At 46.0% G+C, this 19393-nt stretch overlaps 1 long non-coding RNA gene across 1 annotated transcript; it reads right to left on the bottom strand.

The window, feature by feature from the left end:
* Positions 1 to 15859: 15859 nt before the first annotated feature.
* On the bottom strand, positions 15860 to 19344 carry LOC130253912 (uncharacterized). Its single transcript, XR_008840628.1, has 4 exons — positions 18236 to 19344; positions 16656 to 16761; positions 16141 to 16311; positions 15860 to 16011 (listed from the first exon to the last, which is right to left on the bottom strand). It is a non-coding gene; the product is annotated as an uncharacterized LOC130253912 (long non-coding RNA).
* Positions 19345 to 19393: the final 49 nt, after the last annotated feature.

Genomic DNA, 19393 nt, shown 5'->3' on the forward strand with positions numbered 1-19393 from the left:
AATGGAGAAAACAGTGTGTGAGTCACTTAGCTGTCCCTTGGTCAGCAAGGTCAGCAGCAAAAGGGTTACAACGTAATTATTGTCAAATTGTTTCATTTTCAGGATTTGAAAACTTCTACTGTTGCACAGGGAATCTAGCATTATAAGTGCTCTGTCCCTCTGTTCCCTATCATACAAAAGCCGCTTTAATTCTCCAGAGATTAGTAGTCTGCTTGTTCCATATATTGATGCAGCAGCTGTTGGTTCAGGAGAGCTGCACAGGAGCTTTGTCAATCAGGCACTAGCAATGGAGAAAGGATTATGCAGATACCAGCCTGAGCATTGCAGCAGGTGAAGATATTTAGATATGCCACAAAAAAGGTTGGGCTAATTGTCTCCTAAAAGCTCTCCCCAGTCAGGGACAGGAGGGAGCCAGAGGCACAGAGCAGAGCTCAGTCACCCCTGGGCACTCCTGTGCCCAGCCCTGGGCAGTGAGCACCCCACAGACCCCTGGTACCCTCAGTGAAAGTGCTCTGTACACTTGCACCCTGCTCTCCACAGCCCACACCGTGCCAGTTCTTTGTGCTGCTCTCCAGGCAGCTTTGGGCTCACAGCCAGGTGGCAGAGTGCCACCACAGTGATGGGAAAAGCACCTTCAGGAATGCAGCCCAGGCTGGGGCTCCTTACTGGCATTTACCCAGCCCCACATACTCTCAGCTGCTGACTTTCCCCCCACAAACATTTCCATCCTCTCCAAAACCTGACAGCCTTCTGGTCTTCCTCTCCCCATAAAAGTCCACGTAATTCTGGAAAAGCCAATCTACTGCAGTAGTTCAGGTGCCAGTATATCCCCAAGGAAAAAACATCCTGGGCTTAGACCCTGTCCTCCCTGCATGCTGAGATCCTATTGCTTTATTATCTCGGTCACAGCCCCCACAAACCTTACGTTACATCTGAATCTGCTGAAGGCAGCTTCCCCCCAAATACCCATAAAACTGGACACAGTTCTGTTCTCTAGAGCATCACCTTCCATACAGAATGGAGGGGGATGGAGTGGGGCTAAGTCCACTCACAGGCACATCCTGACAAACCATCACTGTATTAGAATTCCTGCCCCCAGCAGGAGCAGCCTCCTGCTGACATTCCTGCTCCCCTGCACCACCCTCCTTGAGTGAGCTCCTTCCCTGTGTGCTCACCCACAGGACTGCCCATCACCTCTCTGGCACAATGCTGTCTCCACCAGACTTGGGCACCATGGCCAAGCATAGCCTGGGAATCCCAGATCCCTTCTGTGTAACCTCCCCAGGACTTTGCTGCCAACACAATTTATGTGCACCCACAGCTGTGGACTTCATCCCCTAAGCCCTGTCTGCAGCATCTCAACAGGACCCTGGCTGCAAGTTCCAGAGAAAAGAGAGAAGCATTGGAGCATACCCAAGCCAAAGCTTCTGTTAAAAATACAAGACTCAAAAACTTTGGGAATTGGCCAGAGGTGATCAGACTTTCTGGGGCAGGGGCTGCCTCTCTCCAGGTACTGCACAGGGAGTGTTGGCCTCAGGACTTCTAGCCTGTTACATGAACCACACAGCATGTTGGCTTCCTCCCTGACCTCACCTGCAGCTGATGGGCTGATCCAGATGAAACAGCATTGATAGGAACTTTATTTGGCATACCATGGGCTGATCCAGATAAAACAGAAATTATAGGAATTTTGACATACTGCATGTTCCATGATCAGAATTGACAACTCAAAAGCAACAGCCCCATGACAGACACTTCCCTGTGAGCACTGCCCCCATTTCTACCTTTGCCCAAGATGTTAAGGAAGTAAGTGCTGAGCTGTAAAGCCACGTGGTCCCTGAGTGACAATCCCTGGTCCTGGGCACGGCTCCCCTCCGCTTCCGGCCACGAGCTGATCACGAAGGGAAACAGCAGCAGCGAGGAACTCGGAGCAGTGCTGGCATCAGCCTGCCTGGCTCTGCCAGGTGTGACACAGCAGGACAAAGATTGCTGGGCCACAAGCAGGCAGCAGCTATCTCTGCTGGCAAGCACCAACCACCCTGTTGTGCAGAACCAGTCCACGTGAAGCACATCACTGTGCAAAATGCTTCACAGCAGTGTGGGGAGATGTATCTCTGTACAGAGATGTTATGTCACCAAAACCAGAACGTTTCCTTTTGCCCTGTGGCCCTGCAGAGCTCAGAAAATTGCACTCTCACAGTCTTTCTGCCTTCCTCAAGGGTTTTCTGCCTTCCTCACCCTTCAGGAAAAGCTCCCAAACTGGCTTGTGCTGTTTACAGCAGGCAGTGGAGTGTTTCTTTAGGGACCTCAGTCTTAGACAAGGATCCTGGGTGCTGCAGCAATGGAACAGCCTTGCTCCATGGCTTGCCACTCCCTTGGGCAAAGCTCCTCACCTTGCCTTAACAAAAGCAAACACATACAACAGTCCAAAGACAAACACAAGGGTTACAATTCGATTTTGTGATTACCATTCTCAGATAATCACTTTACGCTGAGCAAGCACCAACACTCCACCGTGGTCAACCAGAACCAGTGTCAAGGCTGTGAGCCAGTACTTAAGAGAGGTTCTATTCAAATAAAGTATTCAGGATTCCTAACCAGACATTTAAGATGCATTTTCCCCCAGGGAGGCAGGAAATTTCCCCTCATCATACTCTCTTCATGCCACAATTCCTAGACTTCACACCACAAGACTGACAACCCTTTTAGTTCTACAAAAGGGGATGATCCTAGATCTCAGCCAGGCCTAGGTACTCCCATCTGGAAAGCAGAGATTGCCCACAGTTTCCTTGGTGCTGATCTCTCTCTCATGAGAGGAGACTGATGAGAGCAGTTTTGAACCTCATTCCCCAGCCATACCACTGACAACTGACTCTGTGCCACACACCTTCTTACCAAAGCACATGAGGGGGCAGAAAACAAACCAACCCCTAAAAAAGCAGTATCCATTCCCTTACCAGCCCCAAATTCAGTGGTGCTAGCCATTGCCAGCCCTGCTCATATAAGTATCATGATAGACACCTAAGTAGGGACATCTTGTTCTCTTTCTCAGGGAAATGGCTGCTTTGTATCCCCTCTGCTCCCCCCTTCTCACCCTGCTCCTGCAGCACCAAATGCCTTTTGTGGGGTTGGGATGGGAACAAGGTCCCCGGGGGATCCATGTTACTGGACAAGGGCCCTGACAGCATGGCTGGCCTTGATTCCTAACCCACCACCCCTGTTTAGTGTGGGCAGCCTGGTTTCCAAGGGCACAGCCATGCTCTGAGCCCCTCCCAGAGAGCTCCCTGCCATGCCCAAGCTGGATGAGAGCTGGGATAAAGCACTGCCAATCCCCAGACTCCATATCTGGAGACAAAGAAGAAAGAATGAGTTTCCCTGCCACCTGAGACGGAAGCAGAGGTGCCCTGAAGGCACAGCCCATCTCCATGGGGTCAGTAACTGTTTCAGTACACTTGGAGACCAGCCAGAAGAAATCTCAGTGTGGAGAGCTACTTCTGGGGCAGTTACACCACATCACAGCATCCCAGTGTGGATCAAGCCCCTCTGCCCACAGCTGTTTGCTGTGCCCATGCAGAGAATACCACAGACTGCAGAGCTCTGTGCTATATTCAGAAATAGTGGATTCCTTGGGAGATAGCAGGGAAAGCTGAGTGAGTGACTGGGCACTCCCTACCTGGGTGCAGCCAGAGCTGTCACAGACACTCAAACACAGCCCCCACTCCTGGGGGAGCGTGGGCACTGAGACACAGAACAGCACCTTCTGCAGCCTCTTCCCACTTGGGACCTGGCTCCATCAAGGGTGGCTCGGTGCTCTCCTCCAGACACAGCTGGCATCAGGCAGCCAGAACCAGCTCCCCTGCCAGCAGGCATGAGCGCTCTTCCTCATCCTTTTGCTCAAAGAGATCTTTGTCCACAGAAAGGTTCAGTGTGGCAGTGTCAACAGCAGTAAAGCTGACTGTGCCCAGGAGATCCTGTGCTGGGAGAAGTATCAGATAGGGAAGCTGCACTTTACAATCCAGTGGCTGATTTCCTGCCAGCTTGGTTCAGTCCACGGTTAAACTGCATCTCCTGGGAAAGGAGGAGTATCACGATTCATGTCTAAAACTACCCAATGCCTTTTCCACCACAGGAAAACCCACAGACATGAGGGAGAAAAAGCTCAGAAAGACGAGCAGAAAGCAGTTTTGTTTCTGCCCTAGTCAGGCTCCTCTTTAATCCTACAGGGCGCAGCACAGCCTTGCCCAGAACCCCTCCATTCGAATGCTGTCATTTCGCTCCCTGCAAGAACGCCTCTCCCCTCAGCCCTGACTCACAGCCGCCGCTTCCCTTTATGCAACACAGCTCCATTTCCTGCGGTGACCGGTGCCAGCAGGAGCCGCGGTGCCAGCTGCAGCCAGCCTGGGAGAGAGGCGCCCTCCTGCTCCGGCACTTGTGCTGCTGCCTCGGCTCAGCACATTATTTCACTGTTACTGTCTCCCAAACATCACCCACCCCCCTTTCGAGTGATAAATATCGGGCTCTCCACAATCAGAATCTGATACTATAATTAGACACCCCTACGGCACACATTGCTGTGTTACACAACACAGCTCGGGGCTCCCGGGCGCCGGGTGAAGCTACATTTGCATTTTATTCACATCACAGACAAGCTCTTAAAGCAAAACCTCCCGAGTGGTTGAGGTTACTGGGCTTTGGTTCAGATGACGAGGCAGTCTGAGAGCACACAAACAGATTTCCCTAGTCTGAAACTAAATCAGAGGTGAACTCCAGTCACCAGTGGGAGTCAGTCCATAGGACCAGACTGGAGTTTGCCAGAAGTAAAACCTCCAGCACACATACAAAGAGATGTCAGCTCCTTACCATCAACTGTTTGCTCAATATCCAGCCCCCTTTATGGCACACAGATTATTAATGTAAACACAGCTGCTTGAAGTTCCATGCAAATCTCACTGCCAAGGCACTACTGCTAGACCAAGAAATGGCTTTGGTGCATTTAAATGTTAATCTCAAAAGCCAGGCTCCAAATTCCAAGGCTTCACAGCTCTATCACATTTGTTTTCCCTACAGCAGCAGGACAAGTTCCTGCCCAAACTTTTTCCTCCAGCTGCACCAGGAAGCACGGGACTAGTTGCATTAACTCAGACTAATAAACCAGATCAATAGTTCATGTTACTCACTTTCAGCTGACTGACAGGGTGATAGCTCTGTCACTTTTAAAGGGCTGGGTGAGCTGCCCTGCTGCAGCAGGGTGTGCCTTGCAGGAGCACCATAGATCCTGGTGCAGCATGAGCCATATGGCATCTCCAGAGAGCAGCGCTGTGAGCCAGAGCCCCAAGCTCTGTCTGCAGCTTCCCCACCTACCTGGTACAATTTATAAGCAAGTATTTGTGCATCCAGCTCCCACCGGATGCAGCAAGATTAAAATTCTTACTGGAACTTTAAAAATCCAACCCTGGGTCCATCCCTGCTGACACTGCTTGGCAGGAGGGTAGCTGGGCAGCACAGAGACCAAACCTTGGCAGCTGCACACACAACCTCTAACAGCTGTTTTGGATTCTGTGTCTGCCAAACAACAGCAGCAACAAAAAAACTGATCAGGGACAACATTTAGGATCTGTCATTTCCCAAGGTTACCATCAGCTGTTAAGAATATTTATGTAATCAAAAAGCCAGTAGCAGTGGTGAAACACAGCCCTTCAGCTGACCCCAGTCAGCATCAAACTTTTCTTTAGAAAAGATCATTACCTAATTCAACCTAAAAGAACATTCTCCCAAACCCAAGTTTCCTGCATCATGTGATCTAAATAATTCAAAACTTCACTGGATCTAGGTCACAGACAGATGTTTGTTCTTCAGCAAGATGTCCCAGAGGAATTGGCTATTTTGTTTGAATTGTTCCTGACTTCCTACACCATATAAAGGACACCTAGAAGCAGACTGAGTGGATGAGAAGTAGAAAGGATACTGACAGTGGCTAACTCCAGCTCATCAAAGCTGGGCTCTTCTCACTCTCAGGGAAGATAAAACCATGGATTGCATCAGAGTTGTGTCTGGGTCTGCTGAGGGTCCGCAAGTTAATTGCAGGAGATGTGCAAAACTCCTCAGGTCAAACAAGCTTGACTTCTGTTTGCAAGACTCCACACACACATCTCCCAGGGTCTCCAAACGACAGTGGTTGAAAACCCATCTGAGGGGAAGAGAAATCAATTTCAGCTCTTCCTGAGGATGCATCCATGGAATGACTTCTCTTGGTTGACTATGGAAGGAGCCCTGATGGAAGTGCCACAGCTACATGAACAAAAAAGCATCTGTCTGGACAGCCCTCAGGCTCTTTTTAGGTGCATACAGATTACAGAAGAATTGCAAAGGCAAATCTTTAACCCTGAAATATTTTTTCCATCTTTGGAAACACTACATCAAGCAGTCCAGAGTCCAATGGTTGACCTTCCTTTTGGGTATGTTGGTTTTTTCCTCCCCATTACTTGCATGTAATAATAACAAGTTACATAAAGTCAGGAAATGGGACCAGCACAAAGTGCAAACAATTTTCCTATTAAAGGCTTTGCGTAACCATTTTTACAGCAGGCCTTTATTGACATCTTTAGTCCAGTTACAAGGTTGAGATTACAGGCATTTTCAGGAAACTTGGGCAGGTTATCAATCCTTCCTGGGAAACATGTTTAGTTTTTTATATTTCTTTGTCAGAAGGAGATAGAAGTGATTATACCCATTTCAGAGAAAAGAGATGTTATATCCTCCCAAAAAAGGATAGAAATCATAGGCAAAGAAACTTGCTTCCACTTGACACACAGAGTTCCTCAAACTGCTTTATCACAGGCAAGCTATTTGCATTATAAGTACTAGAAATGTAAAAAACTACTTAATATATTGGCCAATACTAAGCATCTACCAACTTTATCACACATTTTGAATTCAAGACTTCATATGAAATAAAGAGTTTATCACTCTGCTCAAGGTTTCCAGACAGATTAAGTCAATCTAGGGAAAACAAACTTCAGAGAACTGTGTCACAGTTTAAAATGGGTATATTTAAAGGAAGTACTGTCCAGGCATGAAGTATCCAACTTCCAAGAACCTGATCTCTGCAGGTTACATGAAACATAAGAACTGACACTTTAATATATGTTACATTTTAAAATCCGAATATTTTATTCCGTGCTCTCCAAGTTCCTTGTCATGAGCTCAGCAGAAAAGCATGAAAATGATGAGAAATTTTAGATTAAAATCCTTCTATTTTTATTAGCCAAGGAGCCCCAGCCTATGGATCTTGTGAGGAACTCTGTGGATCAAATTAATCCCATGCTATTGTATCAATGTTCCTAAAGATTTATGTATTTTTTAGTGCCCCAACTTAAATAGATGTTTTGCACCAGTATTTTCTGCAAAATCAGACCTTCAATGCATAAGATACTGAAGAGTTTTAAGTGGTTATAAATATCACTGCTTGGGAACAGAAGTGAGTATAGCCACGGCCCCTATCAAAATCATTATCAGCAAGATAATGATTTCTTCATCTCTAAACTTCCCATTTCTTTCTCACCTAAAACCAGATCATACGAGCAGAGCTGTGAACTTTAGAGTGTTGATTTTTCTTTTTTTAAGCCTATTTCACAACCTCTACTTACCTGCATGCCTCTATTAAGCAATTACTTTGTGATTTGATTACCATGCACACCGTGAACTATGTGTTTGTAATCCACAGCTCCCTGGGACATGCAGCCACATCCATGGGCTCCAGCAGAAGTCAAACAATGGGGCCACTGTTCCAGCCCTGCCTCCTGGCTCACCCTCTCAATCCAGGCTTTTTCCTCTCTGCTTCCTTTCAGTGTTACCAGGGCTGAGCCATTGCTGCAGCTCTCCTTTCTGCTTATTGCTTCTGCTTTCTGCAGTCCTGGGACTTGGTTAAAAAACAAATAGTTCCTCGCTTATGAAAAGGAATCTTGGAAACCAAAATTCAGGTTTTAAAAGACAGAAGCACACCAGATGGTAAATTATGATTTTTTTTTAAGCAAGTCATGTAATTCAGGGAGTCTAGTAGGGGAGAAAAGGAGATCTAGGCATATATTTGTGCAACTGACAGCTTTTTACCTGACAGGAGCAGAAACAGCCACTTGTCAACCTGAAAACAACTTATGAGATGTGCTCTTGGATCACGTTCAAGTCAGACACAGACTCTGCGTGTTTGGGTGAGCCTGCAGGCTGCCAGGCTGTGCCCATCCTCCTCCTGCCTGCACACAGCCCACGGCTCCCCAGGAGCTCTGGGAATGCCAGCCTCCTGCTCCAGCAGCGCTCCCACACACAGGCAGCTGAGGCAGGCTCCAATGCCATCCATTGCTGCTCATGGGGGATCAGCTCTGTGCAGCTCCTGTGGGCCAGAGACACCATGGGCCTGCTGCAGCAAAACCAGCCTCCAGAGCTGTGGGCCAGCTTCTCTGCAGAGCTAGAAAAAGGATTGCACAGGGAATGCCCAAGGATAGCAAAGTCACAATCCAAAGCTGCTCACGGCAGATCAGCCCTTTCCCCTCGCTCCGTGTGGCTCCTGTGGGCCCAGGATGCCGCAGGCCCTCTGCAGGATTTCAGAGTTCCAGCCTGCAGCGCTGCAGGCTGGTTTCTCCACAGAGCTGGGAAAAAGATTGCACAGATGATACCCACGGGAGGCAAAGCCGCCATCCAAAGCTGCTCATGGCAGATCAGCGCCTTCCCCTCGCTCCGTGTGGGCCAGAGATGCTGCAGGCCTGCTGCAGGATTTTAAAGTTCCAGCCTTCAGAGCAGCTTCAGAGCTTCTTCATAGAGCTGGGAAAAGGATTGCACAGGGAATGCCCAAGGATAGCAAAGTCACAATCCAAAGCCGGTCATGGCAGATCAGCCCTTTCCCCTCGGTCCGTGTGGCTCCTGTGGGCCCAGGATGCCGCAGGCCCTCTGCAGGATTTCAGAGTTCCAGCCTGCAGCGCTGTGGGCCAGCTTCTCCACAGAGCTGGGAAAATGACTGCACAAAGGATGCCCAAGGGTGGCAAAGCCACCATCCAAAGCCACTCATGGCAGATCAGCGCCTTCCCCTCGCTCCATGTGGGCCACAGCTGCCATGGGCCTGCTGCAGCACAACCAGCCTGCAGGGCTGAGGACCAGCTTCTCTGCAGAGCTGGGAAAATGACTGCACAAAGGATGCCCAAGGGTGGCAAAACCACCATCCAAAGCCACTCACGGCAGATCAGCACTTTTCTCTTGCTCTGTGTGGCTCCTGTGGGCTGGAGACGCTGTGGGCCCACTGCAGGATTTTAAAATTCCAGCCTGCAGAGCTGTGGCTGGTTTCTCCACAGAGCTGGGAAAAGGATGGCACAGAGATGCCCAAGCACAGCAAAGCCACCAGAGCTGTGGCTGCTCCTGCAGCAGTGCACAGCCAGCCCGTGGCCATTGGGGCATGAACAAGTGCTGCCAGCACACGCTTCCAGCAGCACTCACGGCTGGGGGATCCCCACACGGCTTGAAGGCACCTGCAGGGCCTGTCCCTGCCATAGCTCTGCTGTGCCTTCCTTTCACCACCGCTCTCTGCTGCCAAGGAATGGTTTCTGGAGGTTCATCTCCTGCCCGTCTTCATTCCTGCAGATTCTGTGACTGCTCTGTGCTGGCAAACATGTGAAATCATGTGAACACATTACAGCTCCTGGATTTACTTGCTCAGCTTTGCATCTGCCAATGTTTGTGCTTTCAGAAGAATGCCTTAGAGCACTCACCTGGTTTTGAGCTACAGAAATTTTTCTGACACATGATGTGAACACTGAGGAGTGCTAAAAACCTCTTCTAAGAATCCACATCTCTCAAAGAAACAGCACACTGTGATCCAAGCAAAGAAGCCAGCACACAAAACTGCAGAAAAGTCACACTATGAAAAGTCAGTGTCCATAAAGGACACAGAGGAGTCCTGCAACTTCATCCCAATAAAGGGATAGAGAGTCCACTGGAGCACGTTCCAGTCGGGTTTCCTCTAAAATGTTTTGGAGGACACAGCCTCCTTTTCTCCTAAACTCCTGGCTGAATGGTGCCCTCTTCCTTTCCCTATTGGCTGAGGTACTGGGAAAGTACAGCCCTCCCAAACCACCTACCACATATTCTCCTGAACCTGTCATTTTCCCTCAAAGTTCAGAAACTCAGGCTTGTGTGAACCTATTTGTCTATTTCAGGAGTCTAACTGGTTCTGTAACAAAGTCTTCAAGTTGGTAGAGATATTAAAATCCATTTCAAGGACATTAGCACCCATACCCTCACCCATCAAACTGTTTGTAAAGACATTAGCACACAAGTTTTCTTATCAAAACTGAATTAGGCAATGCTTGTGTGGCTTGGCACTTCCTGGCACAAATGAAATGCAAGTATGGTCTGACATTCATTTGATCCTGAGCCAGGATCAGAGGGTTACATATAAACTCCCTGAAGCTTTGTCATTTGGTCTAGAAAGGTTTGGTTTTGACCTTTTGGATAAATTCACCTCAGGACACAGAATGCACACACAGACCTGCAGATCTACATCCTTCTGAATTATCTGCCACAGTCCCAAAATCACTCAAGTCACTGCACTTAATTCTCCCATCAAGATTTACCCAGCTCTCCTAAGGCTGATCAGACCCTGACTTCAGAATAAGCAATTCTGCACATTTTTGGAACCGTTTCAGCTTCAAGCTTTGGGTTTAGACATTGGGCACAGAAGAGCTTAGGATCTCAGTTCCCCAGTCAGGAGAGCAGATAAGAGTATTTCTGGGGCACAAATCCATATGAAGAGCCACCCTAATCACAGCACACTCACAGCTAAAAAGCAGGACTCCCAGACTTGGAGGAAACTTAGATTCTCCAGGGAAGTGGCCAGCAGTGCCCTTTGTGTCTGTGCTGGCTCCCTGTTTCTCACAGCTGATTTTACTTTGGGGGGTCCATCTGTGATCTACAGGTAACACAGAAGAATGAGTATTTGAGTAGCTGCATTTTACTTTGGGGGGTCTGAGATGCTATTTTCTTGTGGCTTGCAGCCACATGCCCAAAGGGATGAGTGCAGCAAGAATTAAAGTTTGTGTGACAGCACAGAAGCACGCAGCACACACTGCCTTCCCAGGATTAAACTTCAAGCTAATGGCAGGCAGCCTGAGCTCTGCAGGAACATCAGCTACCCCCTCCCAGGAGCTCCCAGATGAAATGGGCTATGGGTGGGTGCCTGAGAAGGGAGCTGCTGGTCACAGAGACCACTAGTGTCTCCAGGTTGAACACAGGCAGACAGGTTCCCCTTCACTTTCCCTTGGTACACAGCTTGGGATGCAAGTTCATGCATGTCAGCAAGTCTGGAAGGTCACAGAGACATGCCACAGCCTGAAGCATCCTGCTGGGATCTTGGGAGCCCTGCTGGAGTGAGGCTTCCATTTCTGAAGCATTCTCTACCCACTCCTGCTTCCTGCATGCCTTTCTCCTCCTTCCCTCCCTCCATTTGCAGCAACACTGCATTCTGCATGCTCCCCGAGACAAATAGGGCAAACATAACCTGATTAACCAAGAGGATTTGGGCAGGAAGGGGCGGGGGAGGAGATTAATACGCAGAGAACCACAGAACCTTTCCCTCTCACATTAGCCCTTGCCTACTCAATAATTAACGTGTCCTGCGGTGACTCTGACTTTGGGATTTGCTATAAAAGCTTCTCGTAAACTCTGTCTCAGCATGCAGACATCAGACCAAAGAGAACATTCAGTCTGACAAGCTGAAATTTCTTCCAGGCTCTAGGGTCAGTCAGAAGCTTAAAACCACTTGGATGTGAGCCTATGGTTCCATTTTAAAACATAAGGATCCCTCTTGCTATTCACCCACCTAAGAGATTGAATCCAACCTTTATTTGGCCACTCTCTCTGAAACATGGTTTATTAGTTAATGCAGGCTTTCTCCGTTTCATGTACAAAACAATCTCCAAGGCTGGCAGCTCCCCATGAGCACAGGAACATATTACACAGGCTCTGGCTGCCCTCCAAGCCTATTCTGATGTTCTAGTTTCTTTCCATCCCTTCTTTCTTGCTTACCTTAAGGCATATAGATGTTTCAGGATGGAAATGTGAAGCTACCCACATGCAGAAAAGATGCCTTCCCTGACCTTCCAAGGAGCTATTTTTGGCTGCTCTTATGCCTAAGAACTCTTACAGGGGTCATGCACTGAACTAACTGTCCCTCAGCAACTTTTGCCTAGGAGATATGAAACATTGCAGAGATTATCTCTTAAAAAATTCTAATTCTCTCCATAACCTAACACACTACTGACTCCAAATCTCCGGATGTTGTTTGCAAGGGAGCACATTTTGAAAGGGGCTGCAAGGTTGAGATTATTACCCAAGGAATGCATGTTCAACATTACACCTAAACATATCAACAGAATACTAAAGACACATCTTTAACCCAGAATTTTCCAAAAGTCATTGAGTACCCACAGCCTTTAACTGGCTTCACTTTTCAAGTTCAAACCTGCAGAAGAAGCAGCTCCAAAAGTTTCAGATTGAAACATTTCTTTTCAAAATATGTACCCCCAAAGAATTCATGAGATTAAAAAAATAAGGAACACTGGGTTAGCAGCCAAACACGCACACAGAATGATACTCCATAAAGAAAGCAACAGTCCTAGCTCCATCTGTCAGAGCACATCCTAGCAGTCAGAAACCTGGGCTCTAGTCTGTCCTGTGTCTCTCAAATTCTAAAGCTGACATTTTTCCAAACTGGCACTGCCCAGACTGCAAACATTTCGGTCCAAAGGCCAAGAGTTAAGTGAGCCCCACTGCCCCAGCAGCTGCCCAAAGGCTCCTTATGTGGCAGGGAGTTAATGCTGACCCAGGGGACTGCACAGCCCTGCTGCCACTCCAGACACTGTCTGTCCTCCCACACTGAGCAAAAGAAAGCATGCAAGTATCTTTTCCCTTCTGACATCATGTACAGCTAGCAAAAAGGATGTGGAGAACATATGGAGAGTGAATTGTTCAGGAGACCAAGTCTCCAAAGTCCAGCTCTGTACACACACACACACAGAACACACAGTACCATCTCCCAGCATCTCACATTTTCATCACATGGCATCTTTTAAAGGGTTCCTGAACCGAGATACTGCCTCCTAAGGCCAGAACTACATGAGATTTAGGGAAACAACTGATTTTGCATAGAGCCATGAGAAAACCAACACAGGTTTGAGGTAATCAGTGAGAAATGCTTATACCTTGCATTTAGCACCCAGGACACAGGCATGCTGCACCAACTTAGAGAACCAAGACTCTGTAAGTATCAGGATTTCCCCCACAGGAGCTAAAAGCCATTCTTCCTCCCTTTGGTAATACTCTCCTCCTTAAACACAATTCACCACAGTTTGCAAAACAATGAGGCTGTGCCCTGCAAATGTTTGCTAAACATTTGTGCAATTTAATCCAAATACAGGAACAGAGGGAACGCAAGTCAGAAATGCCACACTTAGCATAGCACTGTGAAAACGATCCATTGGCAGTCCATAGGCAAGCTGCAACCTTTCATTTTCTATTTAAAACTTGAATATAAATAAAACCCCTGAATTAATCGATGGAGATAAGGCTTGGGAGTTTCATAATATTCTTGGAAAACATAGCATGCCAAAGCCAAGAACCATATTTGGCAATTATTCTGCTTTACTCTGTTTCTACTTTCACTCCCCTGGTTCATTCTGGTTCTGTAGCTGATGAGCTCTTTCTACTGTGTGCCTTTACAATGCTTGTGCTGCAAAGCTGTGCTCCCAACAGAGATGTCCAGCTTGCTGCCTGCCTGAAGTGCATTAATGATCTCACTGCAGCTGCATAATGAAGCTGTGTCAAAAGACTATTGCCTATTTTGAGGCTGCACCTCTCCTCATCTTAATTTTTTTTAGAATAACTGCCATAGTTATGACCTTTAGTACTGAATAATGGTGCAACATACCATGTTTCAATTAGGAAACACAGGCACCTAAAATTAAAAAGGTCTGGAAGGGAATTAAGACTACTAAGCAACTCTTTCCTCTCTGAGAAGGGCAGAAGAGTTGAGGCCTGCAAGACAAGCCAAAATCAGCTCTCAGGACTGCTACCCTTGGGCTCAGTCAGCCCAGCTGCAGCTCCTTAAGGAGTCTCAGAGGTGGCCCAGTTGTGGGAACTGAAATGAAAGCACCTATCTCCATTGTAATGCTGCATTTGTTGGGCTGCAAGTTAAACTTCATCTTCCTCCTCCAAGGAAAAGATAATAATTTATGATGTAGTCATCTGTAGGCTCCTCCACCAAGTCTGTGTGTCTGTAATGTTGAAAAGTACTCAGCTTTCTGCATTGGTTGGTATGGCCCAGCAACCTCTTCCTCATAGGATGCTGACCTTCCAGCAATGTAACTTGGAATTCTGATTCACAGAAATGAAAGTTTGGACACAGTGATTTTTGGCTGGGAGAGAATGCACAATCTGCTATCACACAGAGAATCAACTAGATAAATAAGGTCTGAAATGCTATAAAAGTGTCTCTGTCCAAACAAGAAGCAGTATTGTGTAGTTAAGTGCATGTCATTTATCAGAGCATCCCATTTCCTGCAGCTCCTAAGTAAATGAGTAAGATTCCAGAGTTGCATCAAGGGAATGGGTTTGGCTTGGAATCCTACATGGTGACTCATGCTTTCATGAGTAATTCATTTCCTTAGAGAAACAAGACAAATTCATGTGTTCTATTTAGTCCAGCTACCTAGAGTGTTGATTTAGGAAGCTATTGCAAAAAATACAGTTTTATTTAGCTTCATATTGAATGCATAATCCACTGCAGCTGTACTTGCAAACATTAACAACTTCTTAGTGGGAAAAGAAAAACTGGTGTAACTTGGAAGTCTGGGCATTGAAAGATGTCAGCTAGAAAGCAGTCTGCAATCAAAATTAGACAACTGACAAAAAAACCCTATGGTGGAAGTCTGGGTGTTCCAGAAATTGACTGTTATTTACACAGCTCTCCATATTTATTCCCCTCCTGCACATTTAAAAATAGGTTGTAGAGACACAGACCACTAAACACCAGGAAATGAGAATTGCATCAGCTAGCCCCTCCCTTTCCCCACAATGACAGTGCAAAGAAAAGGAGAGCATGAAGCAGCAAAAGCTCTGGATCTCTGTTACTCCAGCATCCTTAGATGTGCCAGAAGCAGCCAAGGAGAGGGTGCCAGAGGTGTATGGATCAGTTATGTGCAGAGATACTTGTTAATGCAAGTCAGGATGAAACTCATCTTTCAGCTTTTAGTTTCCTTAGGAGATCAGGTCAAACAGTTTGATATGGCTGTACCAACCAAATTGGAGGGATACAAAATATGGATTTCTGTGGAGTATGAACCAACTCCCTGTATCTTACCCCTGTAAATATTTCAAAAGAATAATGCAAGAATTCTGGCTCTACGAACTTTTGGTGTCAAGTTTCACTTTGGAGTCTGGGCCTCTCTGGTTCAGGACAACACCATCCATCAATTTCATGCTGCTTTATAAAGCTGAAATATTTCATAATAAAAAAATCTCTGAAGTACCACCATCAAGTTAGTAAGTAAAGGCACCTTCACATTTTACAAAGGAGGAATGAAGCCATTGAAGCTGGAGGGAATTGTTCAGGTCTCAATAAATCAAAGGCAAAGACAGGACTGGAACATGATGTAGCTGTGTGTTGTGGCAGGTCCTTCCCTCACACACTGACACTATGTGAAAGCAAAGCCCTTGATGATGTCAAAGCAAAGGCAGGACTGATCTACATGGAATAGCCCCTAGGATTTTTAAGGGCAAAATAAACATCAAGTCTCAGGTGGAGAAATGCCACTGACCTTTCCAGGGCTGGTCAGCATCCCCAGTAGCTTTGGCTTACTGATAACATCCCAGCTGAGCTGTAGGTCACACAGCAAACCTGCAGGTCCTGGTTTGGTGTCCTTACTCACCCCTGCAGCACCATCACATTCGACTCAGTCTGTCATGAGCCAGGACCTGAGCAAATGGCGAGAGTAGAAATTAAATGTCACCATGTAAAACCTCTTGTATACTAGCAAAATGGAGAGAAATTTACTAACATTTTGTGTTTCATTGAAAATAGCAAAATGGACACATTGAACTCACCTTGTTTAACTGTCTCTGGACTTTATTTTTGTGGCAATGGTCTAATGATATCTCATAGTTTAAAGGCAAACATGTTGTTTAATAACAATGTGGCATTTGTTTCCATCTGTTATCACTCAGATCCTGATCAAATGCCACCTGAGGGCAGTGGAAAGGCTCTGCTTCTAACTCCTAAAACAAAAATAGAAATGTTTCTACATTCAGCAACTTCTATTTCTTTATTATTCATGTTTAATCTGTGACAACTTATATGAAAAGGAGGGCAAGCAGGCTGAGGAAGGGTCAAGCTTCCCTGGAGAGACACTATCACATTTCTGGCATTCCCATCACTCTATCAACACCACCTCCTGCTACCACGATAAAAGGCAGCAGTGGAGAAAGAACAGGAAGAATAAAACTCCTTATGTACATGTGAGAAAAGCCAACCCATCCCTACAATCAATCACTTACAGGAAATCAAAACAGACCTGGCCTCCATCTTCCAAGTGCAAAAAAAATTCCTGTAATTTGCTCACCCCATTCTGTTTGTGCTGTTCTGAGCCTTCTCTCATTGAAGCTCTCTGAGGCAGAAAATCCATGTCAATCATGCCAGATGACTGCTTTCCTCCTGAGCATCTACTGCTGATAACAAGATCACAAAAGGTCACATAAAAGGAAAAATTTGGTCATTGCAGATACCTTCTCAGTTCTGTAACTGAGATAAATTAACAGGTGGATTAGCACTGGCCTATTAAAAGTTGACTCTATTTTTTAATTTAAAAAAGAATTCTAATCTGCCTATCATCATCACTGAGGACACACTGGGACCAGGATGGTCTTGAAACATCCAGTTGGTTTTCTTTGGCTTGCTCTACTAAAAGGAGGACCCCTGGTATCTGAATAGGCACTAGAAGGATAAGGACAACCTGATGCCTTATAGCAGTAATTCATTCTTGGTTCTGTTCTCAGTAACAAGTAACACAAACACAACTGAAGGTAAGTGAAGATGTTACTGGAACTTACACCCTGAAAACCATGTCCAAATTCATTTTGCCTAAGCCACAGGCTAAGAATCTTACAATGCCAATAGGTATTCTCTTAGGAGCCTTGGTCTCACTCTGAGTAGTAAAATACCTCTTGCTTTAATGGGTATTGTCATATTGTCAGTATTGTCATAGAACTTTCTATCTTGCACTTAAACTCTTTAGAAGTAAAAGTTTTTACAGGCAAAAATATTTCTTGTTGGTCTTACTTCTGTCCTGCCAGATGTCTGTAACTCAAACCTGGATGAGATGTTCAGTCCCATTCATATAGAGCCACTGTAAATACAGATTCCTGGGATGCAGAACTAAACTTCCTAATCCATCCTTGAGGCTTGTGACAGAACAAGATGCTCAGTGAACCCAGAATAATGCAGGATGACAGAACTATGTTTCCTTTTCACCCTGCATTCATGAGGCTTTAGGCAAGCTCAGCATCTACCCACACTTCCCTTCCTCAGTGACCAGTTTTCTCTGACATGGCACATCCCACAAGCATCTCTCCTTCCTCCAGCAGCAGCAAGGAACAAAGCACATCCAGTGAAACAACAGCCTGGTACATTTAAACTCCTCTGCTGGAAGTGCTAGTCTTTATAATAAGCAGAATTTTGTATTTTTTCTGTCTTGTTTCATGCAAACCTACTCAAATTCTGTGTTGCAAGCCTTTTTAGATGTTTTCTCTCCAGTATTTTTATGTTTCTTTTATTTTGCCAATGGGCTGTCAAATAATTATGAGGCTTTGGGTTACCACTGATGCCAGATCACACCAGCAGAAGGGAATTGTCACTGGGATGGTGTGAGACCAGGCATGCCACAGCAAGATAAGCACCTCAAAAGGAACTCAAGTACATCCTAGGAGCTGAGGACAGATATGGTCAAAAATCAGTCAGCAGTCAGAATCCCAAAAGAAAACTAAGTCAAAGATTGTGAAGGTACCACAATTACAATAAATGGAAAAAAAAAAAAAAAAAAAAAAAGAAAAAAAATTGAAGGAAGAAGAGAATTATTATTGTAAAAACAAGAATAAGAAAATAAAGGTGACACAGCTACTTACACAAGATTAAATTAATACTTACCTGATTTTCAGTAAGGATGAACATGATGATCCATGGCATAAAGACAGGATGTTTAAGAGAAGGGGGAGAAAGGTGAAATGGGTAAAAGATAATAAATGAACACATCTCACAGATGGCAAGCAAAACTCACCGAGTCTGCTGTTTTCCAGCTGGAGAAATCAGGCATTCTCAATTTCAGAACCCTGACATGCACAAATCCAAAAGATTTTAAGTGAATTTGCCTACTTGAAGGCATTACCACAGGACCAGAGAACAGCAAGTTCTAAGAAGTAAGCCATGGTGGAGGCAAGTTTGGGCTGTGATTTTGATGTCTGTGCAGCTCTTCAGAAAAATCTGCAAAGGAGAATCTAACTAAAACCATCATATTCAATTAATAATAAAGGGATAAAAGGTAGTGTGGATTTACTAAAAGCCAGTTTCACAGGATGATCCACAGAACAGTATAGTATAAAATTGAAACTTCAGGCAATGAGGAAATAAATAAAAAAAAAAAAAATGTTTTTTGTTGGGAGTCCGAGCAAGAAATAAGAGAAGGGGAGAAGGATTTGGCTTTACTAACCAACCACAGGGTGACAGGAAACTGACAGCATGGTGTGACTGAGACAGACCAGTGGGAGTCCAGTCATGGAATTTCCACGAACTTGGGGAAAACATTCGTGTTGTGTTTGAGGCATCGCTGTCTGACACTCCATGCAGCACCCTCTCTCAGGAGAAAAAGCATTTTAAAAGCATTTAGATTGAGAAAGTCCCGCAGGACACACATCCCAATGGCCGGGGAACCTTGTATGACCACGCAGTGATGAAAAGGGCTTATATAACCTAACACAACAAATGAGGGGGAATTGGATATGCAAATACACGGAAAGGGGAAGCAAACAAAAAAACACATCTATTGATTTAGATGGAAATGAGAAGCTGGTTTCCAGCCACCCGACAAGAGGCTCCATCCGGAACTACCGCCATAAACCCCTGAGGAGGAACACAGGGCACAGGCACTGCCCGGGGGGGAAAGGAGGGCAGGAATGCCTTGAATTCCGCACAGATCCTCCAGAGCCGCAGAGTTTGCTTTCATTCATGGCGGGGAATAACAGAGCGCTGAATAACAGAGCGCTAAAGAACAGAGCGCTGAATATCCGAGCGCTGAATATCCGAGCGCTC

The sequence above is a fragment of the Oenanthe melanoleuca genome, chromosome 5 (genome assembly GCF_029582105.1).
Source record: "Oenanthe melanoleuca isolate GR-GAL-2019-014 chromosome 5, OMel1.0, whole genome shotgun sequence".
NCBI classification, from domain to species: Eukaryota; Metazoa; Chordata; class Aves; order Passeriformes; family Muscicapidae; genus Oenanthe; species Oenanthe melanoleuca.